General features: G+C 36.8%; 1 protein-coding gene, 1 long non-coding RNA gene and 1 pseudogene across 2 annotated transcripts in view; 2 read left to right on the forward strand and 1 right to left on the reverse strand.

Moving 5' to 3' along the window:
• The first annotated feature begins 2,546 nt into the window (after positions 1–2,546).
• On the forward strand, positions 2,547–6,237 carry LOC129759761 (translocon-associated protein subunit alpha-like; annotated as a pseudogene).
• A 91-nt stretch (positions 6,238–6,328) lies between these two features.
• LOC129759765 (uncharacterized) lies at positions 6,329–8,879 on the reverse strand. Its single transcript, XR_008740228.1, has 4 exons — positions 8,750–8,879; positions 8,316–8,664; positions 8,132–8,258; positions 6,329–6,800 (listed from the first exon to the last, which is right to left on the reverse strand). It is a non-coding gene; the product is annotated as an uncharacterized LOC129759765 (long non-coding RNA).
• Positions 8,880–9,048: 169 nt separating this feature from the next.
• Positions 9,049–15,726, forward strand: part of LOC129759762 (uncharacterized) — a 37,751-nt gene continuing 31,073 nt past the window's right edge. Inside the window, exon 1 of the transcript XR_008740227.1 lies at positions 9,049–9,263. The gene's annotated coding sequence lies outside the window, so the exon portion shown is untranslated. The remainder of the gene's footprint in view (positions 9,264–15,726) is intronic.

The raw sequence follows: 15,726 nt of genomic DNA on the forward strand, positions 1-15,726 counted from the left end.
CCGGAACCAGCCCCATTCGAATGATGATGTTTTCCAAATGTTAGCTCCTGCTGCTCCTGGTCCATTTTGATGGCTCTGATCCTGGATTTTACGCGAAGAAACAATTAAAAACGGATCGATTATTAGATTATATTTTTATATAATTGATTGCTGTTTTTAGTTCTTCTCATGTAAACAATCAACATATGTGAATTTTGATAGACAGGTGGCAGAAAATTTGACATGTCTCTTAAAAGGTGCAAACAAGTTCTTCGCGTTACCAAGATGGTTCCGTAACGGGTCATTAGAAAGTGCTAAGCGAACGTTTGCGCCTTTCTTGAATGAAGTTTCGTAAGATGCGCTTAGAAGTTCCTTAATCATCTTTTTCACCTTTTCAAAGGCGCTGAAGGTTTCTAGGTAACTTTTAAGGTAATATGAGCACCTGAAAGTCTCAAAACATCTTTTTTCAGCCAAATACGAACTTTGCAATTCCATGCTTAAGTAAGTGAGCGACTTTTGGTTGCTTGGGTAGTGAGTAAAAAAAACCTGAGTAATATGGTTTCATATGGATGTGGCTGTGATGAATTTTTAATATAACATTTCTTACGTAAGATTTTTGGAAACCCCCCCTACCCCCCTAGTAAGAGATCGTAAGCAAATGTGAAACCCCCCCACCCCCCCTATGTGCTTACGCAATTAGTGAACAGCCCCTAACACAAATTTTACTTTTTGAAGGGATTGAGATTCTACATTGTTTTTCATTGTTAAGACGAAAACCATTGTTAATACAATGTAGAACCATGGTCTTGGTCTATTCGGGATATGAACAGGATTTTTTTAAAGTCAATTTTGTACGTGAAACTGTGTGCATAGTAATTCTTATTGCCATAATTATAATGACATTTCAGAATTTTGTCGCGAATAATTTTATTGAGTTTTTCAATTTTATTCTGATAATCGTTTGATTCATATTTTAAAATGTCCTTTAAAAATCGTATATGTTTTAATTGGGAAAAAAATATATAAAATCTAACCTAAATGAGAAGAACCGCCTCAGCGTGTACGCTTTCAAAACATTTCGCTCACATTCACGCTATTTTTTTAAACTCAAAATTAAGTAGTTTTGGTTCAAAACAGCACTTCAGTGGCCGCTCTCAACTTTGAGTTTGTCTGGGCAAAAGCAAAACTAAGTTCTAGCGTAACATTTCAAAAGGGCGAAACTAGCAGTTTGCTCGAAACGAGAAAAACGCGTTTGAAAATTTGGAACACCTATTCAAATCCTATTTAAGAAATCGACCACCTTTTGTTCAACAACATTGAAAAATATGCATTATATTCCAAGGGGGTGACAATCTGTGTTACAGTTGATTTTAGAACTTTTGTTATGGTGTGATTTGAGCAAAAATACATTTAAAAAACCCAACCCTAATCAAAAATAAACCAACTTGTTCGACCAGATTTGGCCCACTGTATCGAACTTATTTTTGGAAAAAACCCGACAGCCCATAGTTCCCGAAAAACTGAAAAGAAAAAAAAACTGGTACTGTCATCGAGGTTTCCGGAGGTCAGTTTTTGGGAAAAGGTTGGAAAAAAAAAGTGCGCGGTGCTCGGTCGAGTGCGGAGGATTTTGGCCCTGCGGCTCTGTATAAAAGTTCGGGGCTTCTGCTCCGCATCCCCACGGAGAACAGAAGCAGCGATCGTGGCATAGATGGCCACTCCATCATCGCCGACTTCGGAGCCAGCATCAACAGTTCCTTCAAAAGTGAACAACAGCAACAATATCCGACACGGCAATGTCGTGCGTCTCCATCGGTGCGAGGCAAGCGACACCTCCGAATGCTCCGTGCGGCGCCAGCAGCAGGACAACAACAACTCCAGCAAAAACATCCGCACGGCAATGTTATGCGTCAGCATCGGGGCAACGTCAACCACACCTCGGACTGCTCCGTGCTGCTCCAGCAGCAGAACAACAACAACGCCAGCAGCAGAACAACAACAACTGCAGCAGCAGCATGGCCAGGCGGTCGAGAGTCTCGAAGGCAAGACAGTGGAACCATGCATGAGCCGTAAGTGGGACTTGTTCACAAGCACACTCAAGTAAAACCAAATGGAAAAGTCAGGTGATTGGGCGGTTATGAATAAATGTTACCAAAGTGAAATTTAAATCAATATTTCGATGTTTTTATTTTGTGGCGATGACCATGAGAAACCTCTTGTTACAAATGGCGCCCAACTAAATCGAACCACTTTGATTATTAGTTCGACAAATTTTAGGGACTTTGCGTCCACTTACAATTATTATGATTTTTGATATTCGATAATTGTACTTATCATTATTTCATTATTGCTCTTCTCGTATATCACACCATATTATTGTGTTATCATAAGTATCGTGTTATTTATTCGATATTGTTGTGAATTAAAATTTACTTTAATTATTTATTTACATTGCAATAAATCATGCACAGTTATCAAAGGGGTTGCCAAGGAAAAATCAAAAGGAACGCGATCTGGAGGCGCGGTATAACCTCTATTCCGGGCCCTTGGTAATTAAGAGGATTAAATCCCTCTTTTCCTGAGATTACTGTTGCTTTTAGTTCTGTTTAGTCCTCACTGTAAAATCACAGCTATTATTCTCTTCAATGGCTACATGATTTAGAGGATAATAGTTATCCGGCAAATGAGCCATCCTGCAAATGTACTAAAAGTGTTTAGTACAGTGCGCAGCCAATTTAGTACAAGCCAATTGAATGTTTTGGTTGTGTATTGCTTTGCTCTCTTATTCGTAATAGTGAAATTTTGGGGTGTCCATTAAATCCGTCAAAGTTGTTTTTCGGTACAGATTACTCTCCCGTAGTATACAGATTTCAGTGGAAACGTTTCGGATTCAAACCGGAAAGTTCACATCAAACAGATCCTTTTACTTAGATCCTGGGTTGGCACGTTTACTGACGTTTTCATCGCAAAACGTCCAGCCGTGCAGCATTTGGTAGAAAAGCTCGATCGGCTAAGCGGACGCATCAGCGCAAGTTGGATTTGGCTACCTCATATTATCACGGTTTGCGCTAGCGGATGTAAGTGTCTTTTCCAGTGAATAAATAAAGTGTAAATTTTGTGAATAAACTCAGTGATTCAAGTAGCAGAACAGTTACTTCCGATGAAGAAACTATTGGTCTTTGCTTTGCTGGTTTTTTCGGCGGTTCTCCTTACGGCGGACAACGGTAAGTTTCAAGTTTTCATTGGAAGTTCTATCACTTTCACTTCGACGTGGCATTTCGTAACCATAACTTTGGGTTTTTCTATTTATGGCAGGCTTCCGGTTCAAGGCCAATGCTACCGAGGATGAATTAGACGAGGAATTGGATGTTGAAGTTGAATCCGATGAGGCATCGGTAACCCAAAACGAGGAACCGAAACCAGATGAGGAACCAGAAACGACGAAATCGCCAGATGCTTCTATTTACAAGGCCTCTCTATGTTACTGGAACTCAACTGGAATTGCCTGCCGGAAATCCTGTCGAATTCCTCGTTGGATTCGCCAATGAGGGAAGTGAAGATTTCATAGTAGAAAGCATCGAAGCTTTCTTCCGGTATCCCATGGATTTCAGCTACTTCATTCAAAACTTTTCGGCTATTGCTTACAACTGAGACATTAAACCGGGTCGTTTGTCGTTTGCCGGTCGGCCATTCGGATTGAACATTGCGCTCAACTACCGTGACGCCAGCGGAAATCAGTTTTCCGAAGCCGTCTTCAATCAAACCGTTTCGATTATCGAAATCGATGAGGGTCTGGATGGGGAAACGTTCTTCCTGTACGTGTTCCTGGCGGCTGTTGTAGTTTTGTTGCTGGTGCTCGGCCAACAATTCCTGGATCGTATGGCAAGCGTAAACGCTCCCCAGCTGCCCGTGGAAACCGGAACCACCAGTACCAAGGATGTGGACTATGAATGGATTCCACAAGAAACACTCAAGAGGATTCGTAAGTTTTTGTTGTTTTTTTTTCTTATAGAAACTAGACTTTCTTTCTGGAACATATTTCGATAACCAACTTCAAAATCTTCAATAAACGAAAATTGGAAGTCCTAATACTTAATTGTACTAGCCCACTAACGAAAGTGGTTTGTTTCTTCCAGAAAATTCTCCCAAGGGCAACAAAGTGTCCCCGAAGCAAAGCCCACGACAGCGGAAGGCAAAGCGAGCTGTCAGTGCCGATGATTGGATCAACGACTTGGAGAACTCATTGCTTTGAGAAGAGTAGCTATCGTTAACAAAGCATAAAAACAGAGACACAAATATGTAGAATGCCCATCACCATCATCAACACAAAAAGCACAATCGGCGTGGAACAATAATTCTGGCATTATTTTCCGGAAAGTCGTTTGACCGAATAGTTAATTGGCATAACAAATTATAATGAAAAAAATTTGTATTTTGCGAAAGGTCACATTATGCTAGATAACTGTTACCTGAAATAACCCTAAAGTCAAAACGGGACGAGCCAGATTATTTCCATTGGCAAACATGAGTGATGAGTCCGGTGCGTGACTGCACTCGTTTCTGTGAAGGACATTTATGAACGATTTAGTCAAAATGAGTTGAAAATATCGGAAACTTCCTATTAGAAACATCCACATAAAACAACGTTGTAGTTTATTTTTGTTGTCATAACGTACCAATTGTCGCAATTTGCAATCATTTTGTTAAGGAAGATTTTTTTTAATCTGTATAATCAGAACAAACATGATTTGTGTACTGGTAAGAATGAATCCGAGTTCGGACGCAGCAATCGATTGCAGCAGGAAATTGAGCGGTTCGATGATAGAAGCGCATGAATGGATAGAAATGAGATGCGATTATAGAAATGATCCGGTAAGAAAAATATATCGATTTGAGGTTTAGCAAGAATAAAATTGTTGTATGTTTCCCTATTGTAGAAAGCTTATCCAATGCTACATGCCCAATGGATCTCGACTTCTAAGGTCTATCGCACTAGTTTGCCTTGGGTTACCTTATCACCTACACCTTGAAGACGATGCTCTCACTGAGCTGTTTGTGGTAGCAGGATGCAAACGAATAGAAGAGACGATATTGAATCCGGATGAAATCGTCAAATCCGCTCGCTGTTGAACTAAAGATGTAGCCATGCTTGGTGTCAAAATCAAGTAGAAGCCATTGTATGCCAAATATTTACTAGAAGAAATTCATCAGATAATCGACGGCGGAGAGTATCCCGTACAATCAACAGCAGAACAAGAAAAAGAAGAAGAGAGTATCCCAATGGGCACATGTCTGTCACTGGGGATGTTTGGCCATCTCTCAGTCGATCTTATGGGTTCCAGTTTTGATAGTAAGCGTTCGATACAGCATTTTAAGGTGGTCTGCCGAAAGTTGAGTCATGGAAAGATCTTTTTCTAGCTTATGCCGAAATCGAATGACAAGAGTTTTTCAAAAGTTAGTTAAATCTCGAGATGGAATGCTGCGGACGAAAGCTTGTAAAGAAGAAGCAACTCATATTACAGGTACCATTGAAAATGTGCAGGTAAAATGTCGCTGAATGATATTATTTCAAATCCAGCTGGAAATCGGGCAGAGGCAAAGTCTCTTGAGCACCACCACCAGAAAACATTCGGAACATACGACTGGAAGTGCGGAATATAATATGAAATTGAAATTCTTCGATACAAAAGTTTACAAATAAAATAAATGTGTTAAATAAGTGTGTTTGTCTGTTTTTTTTTCGGAAAACAAAGTTTAATAAGCTTAAAATACCAAAAAGTGAGCTCGCTATGGTTTTCAATATTTTTATTGTTGTTTGACGATATGCTGTACTGCCATTATTTGATTATTTGATCATTGGATAAAGATAACACGTATGACCAACTCGTTTCTGAAAGGAATAAAAATGGAATGGTAACTGTACTTACTTCCCTGTATCGTTGAGGGATGAATCATCCTTCGGGATGAAAATCCCGAGAAAAATGAAAAGAATTCCCTGTTTCGTAAGGCTATAGTTTGGATAAGGACTAGTAGAGAGGTGCCACCGGTTACGGTTACGTTGCTTCTAAAATTTATAATGACCTACGTTTGAATGGTCGGTGGCATCATCATCATTTTGATTTTTCAAATCAAGAAAATCATGTAATTTAAACTCGCACCCTTTTCCTTTCCCAAAAGTAGTTTTGATGCTAATAGTTGAGACGCCGCAAGTCTCCTGCTAACAAAGTATAAAGAAATTGATACAATTGGCACACACATCCTTTAGAAGTGCACGACTTTAATAAACCTATTTGGGAAAAAAATTATATATAATAAGTATATTAATAAAAAAAGAAATATTCTAGGATTCGGCTTGTTTTGTTCGTTGTTTTTTAACATATTTAATGTCTTTATTATAGAGATAAACAAGTTATTTCATAAAACGCATACATAGGTAATACATTTGTCCAGCTTTTTTAAGTCACACACATAAGTCACAAGTATTTTTTTTTTTGCAATATATTTATTAATTTATTTTTTTTTTTTAATTTCTTTATTCGAAACGGCTTATAGCTTGAGGCTTCAAGGAGCCAAACTCGTTTTGTATGTTCACAATTGTTTGCTTAGGTCTACATCACATAATTTTTTTTTTTATCAATATAGGGATCCGCTTCACGTAATTTTCCATCCGGCAAAATTTTCATTTTCGAGTAAGTACAACCACTGGTACAACTTTATTTTTGATAGGGTTCAACAAACTCAATTATACGACAATAGATAAGTAAAATTGGTCAGCAGTAGGTGTTGGGTGAAACTTGGCTTGAAGCTTGAAGTCTCCGGGAAAGCTGAAAAAAATTAAGGCTATCAGTCTTATTTTTATTTTCCGAAAAAAAATCTAAATAGATATATAAAAATGAATGTTTGTCTGTCTGTCTGATTTTTCTCTATACACTCGAAAACTACTGTCCTGATCAACGTGAAATTGGGTGTATGAGAGTATTCGGAGTAGGAGATGGTTTCAACAATACTTTCAAATCAGGAAGGGCTTCCATACAAAATTAACATAAAATATGGCACACCCATACAATTTTTAAGCATATTCCATAAAATTTCGTGGCAAATCAACTTTTTGCAGCATGAATTTATTTGTTGTCTTGTTGGACAAATTTAGACATATTCTGATGATTCATTGTATTGAAACCCCTTTGCCACTGTTAAAATGAGGGAGCTCCCATATACATTCAATATAAAAGGTGATAGAACCCCATCAATTTTCAAACTATTTCCACCAAATTTGACACACATCCAACTTTATAGTTTAAACATCATAAGGCGTTTTCCTGTATTTAAAAGGGACTTCTAATCGGCCAACGAAAATTCAGATTTAACTAAAAACTGACTAAATCGTGTTTCAACTGTCAAGACAGCAACCGTTTTGCAGAAAATCCTCTGTGGAAAGGGAATGTAGTCAGAAGCGCTCTTGATGATTTTCAATCATTTTTGTTAACAATGAGCGTTACTATTTTAAAGGGTCATTTTATACGAGACATTTCCTTCTTCCTTGTTTGCAGCCAATCGAAAAAATGTACAGTATCGTTCATAATTGTATAGAAATTGGAAGCACGCGCACTGTCACTCCGACTTTGAACATCCATAAATTTTTACTCTGATGATATTTCTTGATCAAATTTTCTGCGTAAGATAGATCAACTATCACGCTGTTATATCACAAAATTTGAGCTATTTAAAATTTTTGTGGCCTGAGATATAGTAGTTCTACAAAAATCGGACGTTTTGGACTTTTGCCATTCAAATTGCAATATCTCAGGAAATACGCAACATTTTTTACTGAAATTTTGCAGGGTGGTTGTTGAAATATTGAGTAAGCATTGAGTTTTTGAGATATTGCAATTTGAATGGCAAAAGTCCAAAAAGTCCGATTTTTGTAGAACTACTATATCTCAGGCCAAACAAACTTTAGAAAGCTCAAATTTTGTGATATAATAGTGTGATAGTTGATCAATCTTACAGAGTAAAAAGTTATGGATGTTCAAAGTCGAAATGACAGTGCGCGTGCTTCCAATTTCTATACAATTATGAACGGTACTGTAGTTCGGAATGCGGCTGCTCAGCACTGGTGAAAAAAAATGACTCTTAGAAACTTCGGACTACTCACCCTAACTTTCTAGATTTAGACTGGTGCTTTAAAAAGGCGGCTTGGTAGCTCGCGTACACTCATGCGGATGACTCGACGTTTGCCTTCGTCATCCTTGCTGTGCCGCCGATTCCATTTTCTCGCGAACCTGCAGTGAATGTTGGAGGTTTTTGACTTTAGAATTTATGTTTTCGTTAGAACTTACCTCGAACTTCTGCCCTATCAAAGTTCCTCCTGATTGAAATACCTTGACCAAAGTCTTTTGGAGGCGTCAGTGCGATCGAATTGGGAAGGCAAAGCCGACTGTTGAGGAATCCTGGGAGATTTTTTGTGGTGAACAAAAAAGTCTGGCGTCCGCATCCTACGAATTTATTGTGGTCACACATTATCGTCCAGCGCATGACGGAAGTGAGTAAACGGGGCGGCGAACAATGTTAGATCCAACAACGGCGCCGTTTAATTGAAGGAGTTAATAAAATCTAGAAATTTCCGCCGACTGTTGATGATTCGTTAATCCTGTCCTGCTAACAGGACAACAGAAGCCGATTCCGCCGCTGGAAAAGTTAGACAAAAATTGTTAGTAACATCCCTTTAACTTGAATTTCATCAATTTTAAAGCATAACAAATCAGCTACTAACCTGATCTGAAGTTGATCTGTTCTTCCTGCTGCCTATGGGCCATTTTTTGCTTTAGCTTCAACCACTGCTACTGAAAAAGGTTCGACCGAGACGAAACCAATCGATTGATTTGAGTTGAATCAGATTTTTCTTCTTCTTCTTCTTCTCCTCTTTATGGCGAGCTAAAACAGCTAAACTGCCAAAGGTTGTCAAGTTGAAGGGGTGTGTTTGGGCCTCAAGCGGCCTCTTTTGTTTTTACTCGGTTTTTCGTTTTGTTTTTGGCGTTTCGCTTTCGTGGCACCATCCAGGTAGGTGGTGATTGTTATTATTTTATAGTTGGTAAAGAGAAACTTGTGTTTGTATCGTTTTTATAAAACAATGCCGTTAACTTTAATAAATTCTGCTATTTCTTTTAGGTTTTTTAGGCTAGCTAGTTTAAGTAATTCCTCGATGCTACTATGGTTGGTCAGGCAGGTGTAGTTTGGTCTATTTACGTATTTGGGACAATCGAATAAAATATGTTGTAAGTCTTCTGGTAAGTTGCAGTCGCTGCATTTATCGTCTTGAATAAGTCTCCATTGATGGAGTTTAATCTTAGTCAACGTATGGAAGGTTCTTATTCGTCCTAGGGATATTATTTCGTGTAGTTCAAAGTTAAAGTTGTAGAACCATGGTCTTGTATGTGGTGTACTGTGTAGGTGAAAGTATTTTTTTCCTTTGCTCTGGGATTCCATAATGTATTCATTTGTCCAGTTTTTAAAGGTTTCATTGTTAGCCAGGATTATTCCATCGTTTAAAGGTAGTTTACAGTAAATGATATTCTCACTTGTACATCCGTTCTTCGATAGCTGATCGGCTTTTTCGTTTCCGTTAAGCCCTTTATGGGCCGGGACCCATTGAAAGTGAATGGTTTTCTTTGAGTTTTTCAACTTCGTCAGTATTTCGGATATTATATAGTTGTCTTTAAATTTCTTATTCGCGATGCTTTCCAGGCTGGCTTTTGAGTCGGTGCATATAACGAATTCTGTGTCCTTTTTAGTGTTTATTAATTCAATTGCTGTTTTTAAAGCCATCAACTCTACATTCATGATTGATAGGTGTTTATTTACTTTGCAGGAAAATTCTTCCTTCTCTGTTTGAAACCAGATGCCTATGCCTGTTTCGGTTTCGGTTTTTGAATCGTCAGTGTAAACTGCGTGGAACCTACTGTAGTTTTCGTTAAGATAGTTGATTGTTACTGTTCTTGCTACACTATCAGTCATCGTATTCTTGTATCCATATATGTGTGTTTGAATTTTTAAGTTTTCTATTATATTGTCATCGTTTTTAAATGTGTTTGTGAACGATTGGTGTGTTTGTATTAATAGGTTTTTGTTTTCGAAGATTGTTTTTTCAAGAAATGTGTGGAATTTAGGAACACGCAGAGAAAACTTGGGTTTTGATACAAAACAAAACTGACTTTGAATCAAAAAATTCATTTTTTATAATCAAACTCTTGTTTTCTTTGAATCTATGAATTATGGTTTTGATTCAAATGAATAATTTTTGAAAGAAAGAATAAATTTTTTGAATCGAATAATTTTGGGCTTTGATTTGAAAGAAATTCTTTGATTTAAAAGACATTTGTTCAATTGCATATTAATTTTGAAACAAAGTAAATTTTCTTTTAACCAAAGAAAAATGCTTTCGAAGGAAAGGAATAATTTCTTTAAATAAAAACTTCAAACTTAGAGTTATTTTGGATTGAGCGAGAAGAATAAATCATAAAAATAGAATTGAGTTTGGCCGGTTGTGTTAAAAATCTAAACCAGTTAATCAGAGTTAGCTAAGGAGAATTCAGGATGAAGAATGGTAAGTGTATCCGTTAATAAAAAAGGGAATATTTAAGAATTTCTATAAGCGCTTGCATTGTTACAGGACCACTGCTGATTCCACCCTAAATTCAGCGGTTAGTTTATCTTCAGCCCGATCTTCAGCGGCAACTACCAGTCGGATGGCAAGGAAAGCCAGCAACGAGACTTGCTTCCGGAAGTCAGCTCACGAAGAAATGCCTCTACGCCAGACTGGTGTCACCGAAATTTAGGATCGGACCATTCAATTATTTACATAGTGAACAAGTGTTTTTCTTAAGTTCGTGAATAAAAAAGAATTAAAAATTTTATATTTTTCTTTTTATTATTTAAAATTCCTAATAGGAACTTCGGAACAACTGAAAATATTTCTTCCAATTGGAATAAAGAGAAAGAGTTCAATGAATAAATGCTTTTAAATCTAAATCTTTGTTACATTGTAGCAAACGAAAACGACTCTGTATCGAATGAAACTGTTTTTTGTTTCAAAGGATTAGAATTTTGATTCAAAGATTTTTCAAAAGAAAAATTCTTTGAAACAAAGAAAAATTCATTTGAACCAAAGGAATTTTTATTTATCCCAAAATCAAAGGAAAAAATCCTTTGTTTTTGCGGCACTTTCCTTTGAAATAAAAAATCTTTTCGCTGCGTGAAGCTGATGTAATTCAATGAATTTTGAAACTATTCCAGTAATGGGTTTATTGTAGGAGAACGATTTTAACATTTCTTTCTTGGCAAGAAATTCCGCCCTAAATTTTAAAGGGATTTCCCCCGGCTTCAGAATATAAGACGTTTGTGGGGGTAGATTTTAATAGTCTTAAACATGTTCTTAGTGAATTGTTGTATACTGTATTTAGCTTGCTCATGTTTGATTTGGCTATCCCTCCGTACAGTGTGATTCCGTAGTCTAGTTGAGATCTGATGATAGCTTTATTAATTTTAAGGGCAGTTTTGGGATGTGCACCTTGGTTTCTTTTACAGATAATTTTTATAACGTTAACTCGTTTTTTAGTTTTTGCTGCTAAGTAGCTTACGTGAGCTTTGTGTGATAGTTTATTATCAATAATATATCCTAGGTATCTGTGATTGTTTTTCTGGTCAATGTGTATTCCATCTATTATTATGTTTAATTTATCTTCTATTCTGCTATTAAAGAGAATAAAAGCTGATTTGTCCGGGTTTAAACCGATTTCTAGATTTTGTAATTCTGACTTAAGTTTGGATAGGATTGTATTTGCTTCCTGTTCTACTTCATTTAGTGTTTTTCCTGTTATAGTTATAGAAAAATCGTCGGCAAATTGCTGTAAGGTTATATTATGTGTAGTTATATTGTGTAAGCTACTTGTGTAAATATTAAAAAGTAACGGCGAAAGGGGACAACCTTGTGGTAGGCCTTGATTTGTGAGTTTAGTTATTTTGTTATGGGCTGTTTCCATTGTAACTTTCCTTTGTGTTAGATAGAGATAAATCCATCTCTGGATTTTTGCTGGAATTTTAATATTGTCCAATATGTTAAGTAGTATATTTACGTTTACAGAATCGAAGGCTTTTGTTAAGTCTAGAAAAATCGTTGCTACCGTCAATTTAGCTCTTTTGGCTTCTGTGATGATACTGTTCAAATGGTTTACGCAATCTATTGCTGAATATTTTTCTCTGAAACCGTATGAAAGTTCCGGTATTAGATTATTTTCTAAAAGAAAGCTGTTTATGCGATTTTTAATTTCTATATTGATTAATTTCAGATTTACGTTTATGAGAGAAATAGGTCTATAGGATTTTTCTGAAAGCCTGTCTTTATTTGGCTTTAATATTGGAACCACTTTAATACATAACCATTGTTCAGGTATGTTTTCAGACATCCAAACTTCATTTGTAATTTGGAGTATTCTGGTGATAAGGTCTAGTTTTAAGTTTTTAAGTATAAAGTATGAAAGATTATTTTCACCAGCGGCTGACCTATCCTTTTTGCTTCTAAGTGATTTAATCATCTTTTCAATGCTCATTGGCTTGATGTACTGTTCTTTCTCTACGTTATAGTTGGTAATGTTTAGCCCTCTAATATCTTCGCTTATAAAGTTTAGGTCTATGAACTTTTTTGCTAAGTTTTCGTTAGTTAATAATTCCGTGTTCTGTTTAGATTGATAGTTCCCTCCTATTGCTTTTACAATATTCCATAGTTGGTTGATATTGGTGTCTTCGTTGATTTCGTTTAACATTTGATTTCTGTATTTGAAAACTTCTTCTCTGAGTGCTTGAATAAAATGTTTTTCTGCTTTCTTAAATTCTATTTTATTTCTTAGGGTCAAATTTTTTCGAAATTGTATATGTTTTTTATTCTTTTCTTCGTAAAGTTTTTTAATGTTTTCTGTCCAGTATGGCTTTATCTTTTTCTTACTATCTGAGTGAATGGTATATGTTGCCTGTTCTATTGCTTGGTTTATTCTGGAATTCAAATCTGTAACTGTTTTAAGTGATTCGGGGTCAATTTTGTTTAATGTTTTAATAACTTTTGATTTAGAGACTAATGTTTTTGACAATTTGTTGTTGAGTTTGTTGCAGTTGTCAATTTGGATTTGTAGCAGCTTGTGGTCAGTTCCCAAGTCTTCTTCGCTTATTGACCACATTGTCGTTTGAGCTATCCTGGGTGTCGTAATGGTCAAATCTATTGCAGTTGGACTTTGATTGAGGTCTGGCCATCGAGTAGGTTTGCCATTATTCAATAGAATGAGATGGGAGTCGATTATTAAGTCACTTAGAAACTCGCCTCGCGGGTTTTCTGTTTGAGCTGCACGATCCCAAAGTGGGCTGCGAGCATTCATATCACCTCCAATGACTATTTCAGATACATTATTGTCCATGTATTTAAACAAGTTTAGTAATGATGTTTTGATGTCATCAAGATTTGTGTCTGGTGCTATGTATATAGAGATAAATGTTATTGGGAATCTTGTATTTTTCGTTTTAATCGCTGTAATTTCTAAGTCTACGTTTGGAATTGTGATTTCGTCAAATATCAGATTGGGGTGTACAATAATACCTGTACCCCCATACCCGTCCGGCCTACAATTTTTTATGAAGTGATAGTTTAAAAATTTGAATTGTTCGTTGGGTTTGAGCCAGGTTTCTTGCAAAAGAAGTATATGTATGTCATTTTGAACTATGAATGTTTTAATTGACTCTCTTTTATGTAAAGGTCTAAGGCTACGAATATTTATTTGAGCTATATTAATGCTATTATTGAAGGATGCCATTTCGACTGTTTATTTGTCATTGGTGTGGGATTCTGAGTTTTGTAGTAATTTGTTTATAGAGGAGCCTATTTCGATTAACAGAAGGTCTGCATCCAGTTTGTCGGATGTGTTGTTGGAAATTTTGTCAAAGATATTTCGTAATTGTTTTTCAAGGGATTCGTTTTTTTGTTGAAGATATCTTTCAATCTCCGATACTTGGTGTGGGTTTTCTGTTATTGTTTTTGTACGTTGTATTTCCGGGATGGGTTTGGGAAAGTTTTGTCTGATGGTTGTTGGTTGTTCTATTTTTTGTGATTTGTTGGTACTTACTATTTTACTGTAGTTTATAGGTTTTCTAGGTATTAATGTAGGTAAATTTACATGTCTGAAGTTTGTGTTTGAGCTACTTGGTTCTCCTAATTCCGGGAAATCCTTGGTGGATTCCAAGGTAGCAAAGCGATTCTGCGTCTTAGGATAAAGCTTTTCAGCTTCTTGGAAAGTCATCTTGTTGATAGTCATGGCCGCGTTTATGTGTTCTTTAACGAATTCTTTCCAAACAGGTACGCTCTGTTGGAAGGTGGTCTCCCCCGCAATTTTTACATTTTGGGGTGGTGCCATCTTCACATTCTGTGTGATTGTCGTCTATGTTCTTTCCGCAGACTTTGCATGCAGGTTTACCCTTGCACGCCGCTGCTTTGTGCCCTAAACGCCAACATTTGGTGCATACCCGTACTGGGTAGATATAAATTTCTGGTTTTGTGTTTACCCCGTATATTTGAATTACCCTGGGAAGCTCTGGGCCATCAACAGTGATTTTGACTGCCCTTGTCGGTATAAGACGTTCGTCCTTTTCGCTCTTACGTTCTCTATTCAATTTAAAATTCTTTCAACCCTGATTATCTTTTTGTCTGAGATCGCATTGAGAATAATCTCCGGATCCGAAATTGATAGTGGAATGTTTTTTATAATACCGGTTGTTTCCCTCAACATTTTTGGAATAAACACCTTCATGTTATTATTTTTTAGAATCGAGGTAGCATTCAAGATTTTTTCAGCGTCTTTCGGTCTATTAAATGTCATTTTGTAACGGTATTGCCCTGCCTTTTTCAGCTCCGTGAACTGGTCTAGCTTGGTTTCGTGCAGAAATTTTCCGATTTCCATCGGTTCTAGGAGTTTTTGCCCCTCTTTGATTAGGATTGGTTCCAGGAAGACAACATTAAAGTGCTTGTTCTGGATCCATATTTCTTTGTCAGATTGATTTTCATTAATTTTTTCCTTACGAGATGGTCTTGGTGTTAGTTCAGTGTTGGTTTTGTAAGTGTGTGTGGTATTTGGTGTATCTTTATCGTCGTTTAGGTTATGTGTCATAGCTGGTGTGTTTGTGATGTCTTGGTCCGGGTTTCCGTTAGCCTTTTTTCGTTTCTCTACTGGTGATACATCTTCGTATCCTCGGAAGTCACCACTTTCCTGGGATCCGTCAGGGGGAATGTTCATCCTTACCTTTATCCGGGGGCGGTCGGTCACGTTTTCTTGCCTTTTTCCTGCTCATGCTTGCAAGAGCAAGCGTCACTAAAAACTATCCTAACCTAATTTTCTCTTTTTACTTAAACTAGCTTTATAATTAATAAGGAAGTAGAATTATTGAAAAAAAATATAAATATATGTACAGGCACTTGTTTCTCTTTATAACTATATTTACATTGATTTTTATTTAAACACTGAATTTAGCACTAATAGCGATCCACCAGAAACAAAAATGGTTTCCCCTTTCGGGACGCGTCACGCGAAAAAAAATTTCTTCCACTTGACTCGCTTTAACCGTTTGTGTCCGCTCTCGGCGAAAGTTAGAGGAGGAATGAATCAGATTTTTTCGATTTTTGATGTAATCGAGGAGAGTTTTCTGCCAGGCGATGCAGGA

This window comes from Uranotaenia lowii, unplaced genomic scaffold, assembly GCF_029784155.1.
Source record: "Uranotaenia lowii strain MFRU-FL unplaced genomic scaffold, ASM2978415v1 HiC_scaffold_266, whole genome shotgun sequence".
In the NCBI taxonomy this organism is placed as follows: domain Eukaryota; kingdom Metazoa; phylum Arthropoda; class Insecta; order Diptera; family Culicidae; genus Uranotaenia; species Uranotaenia lowii.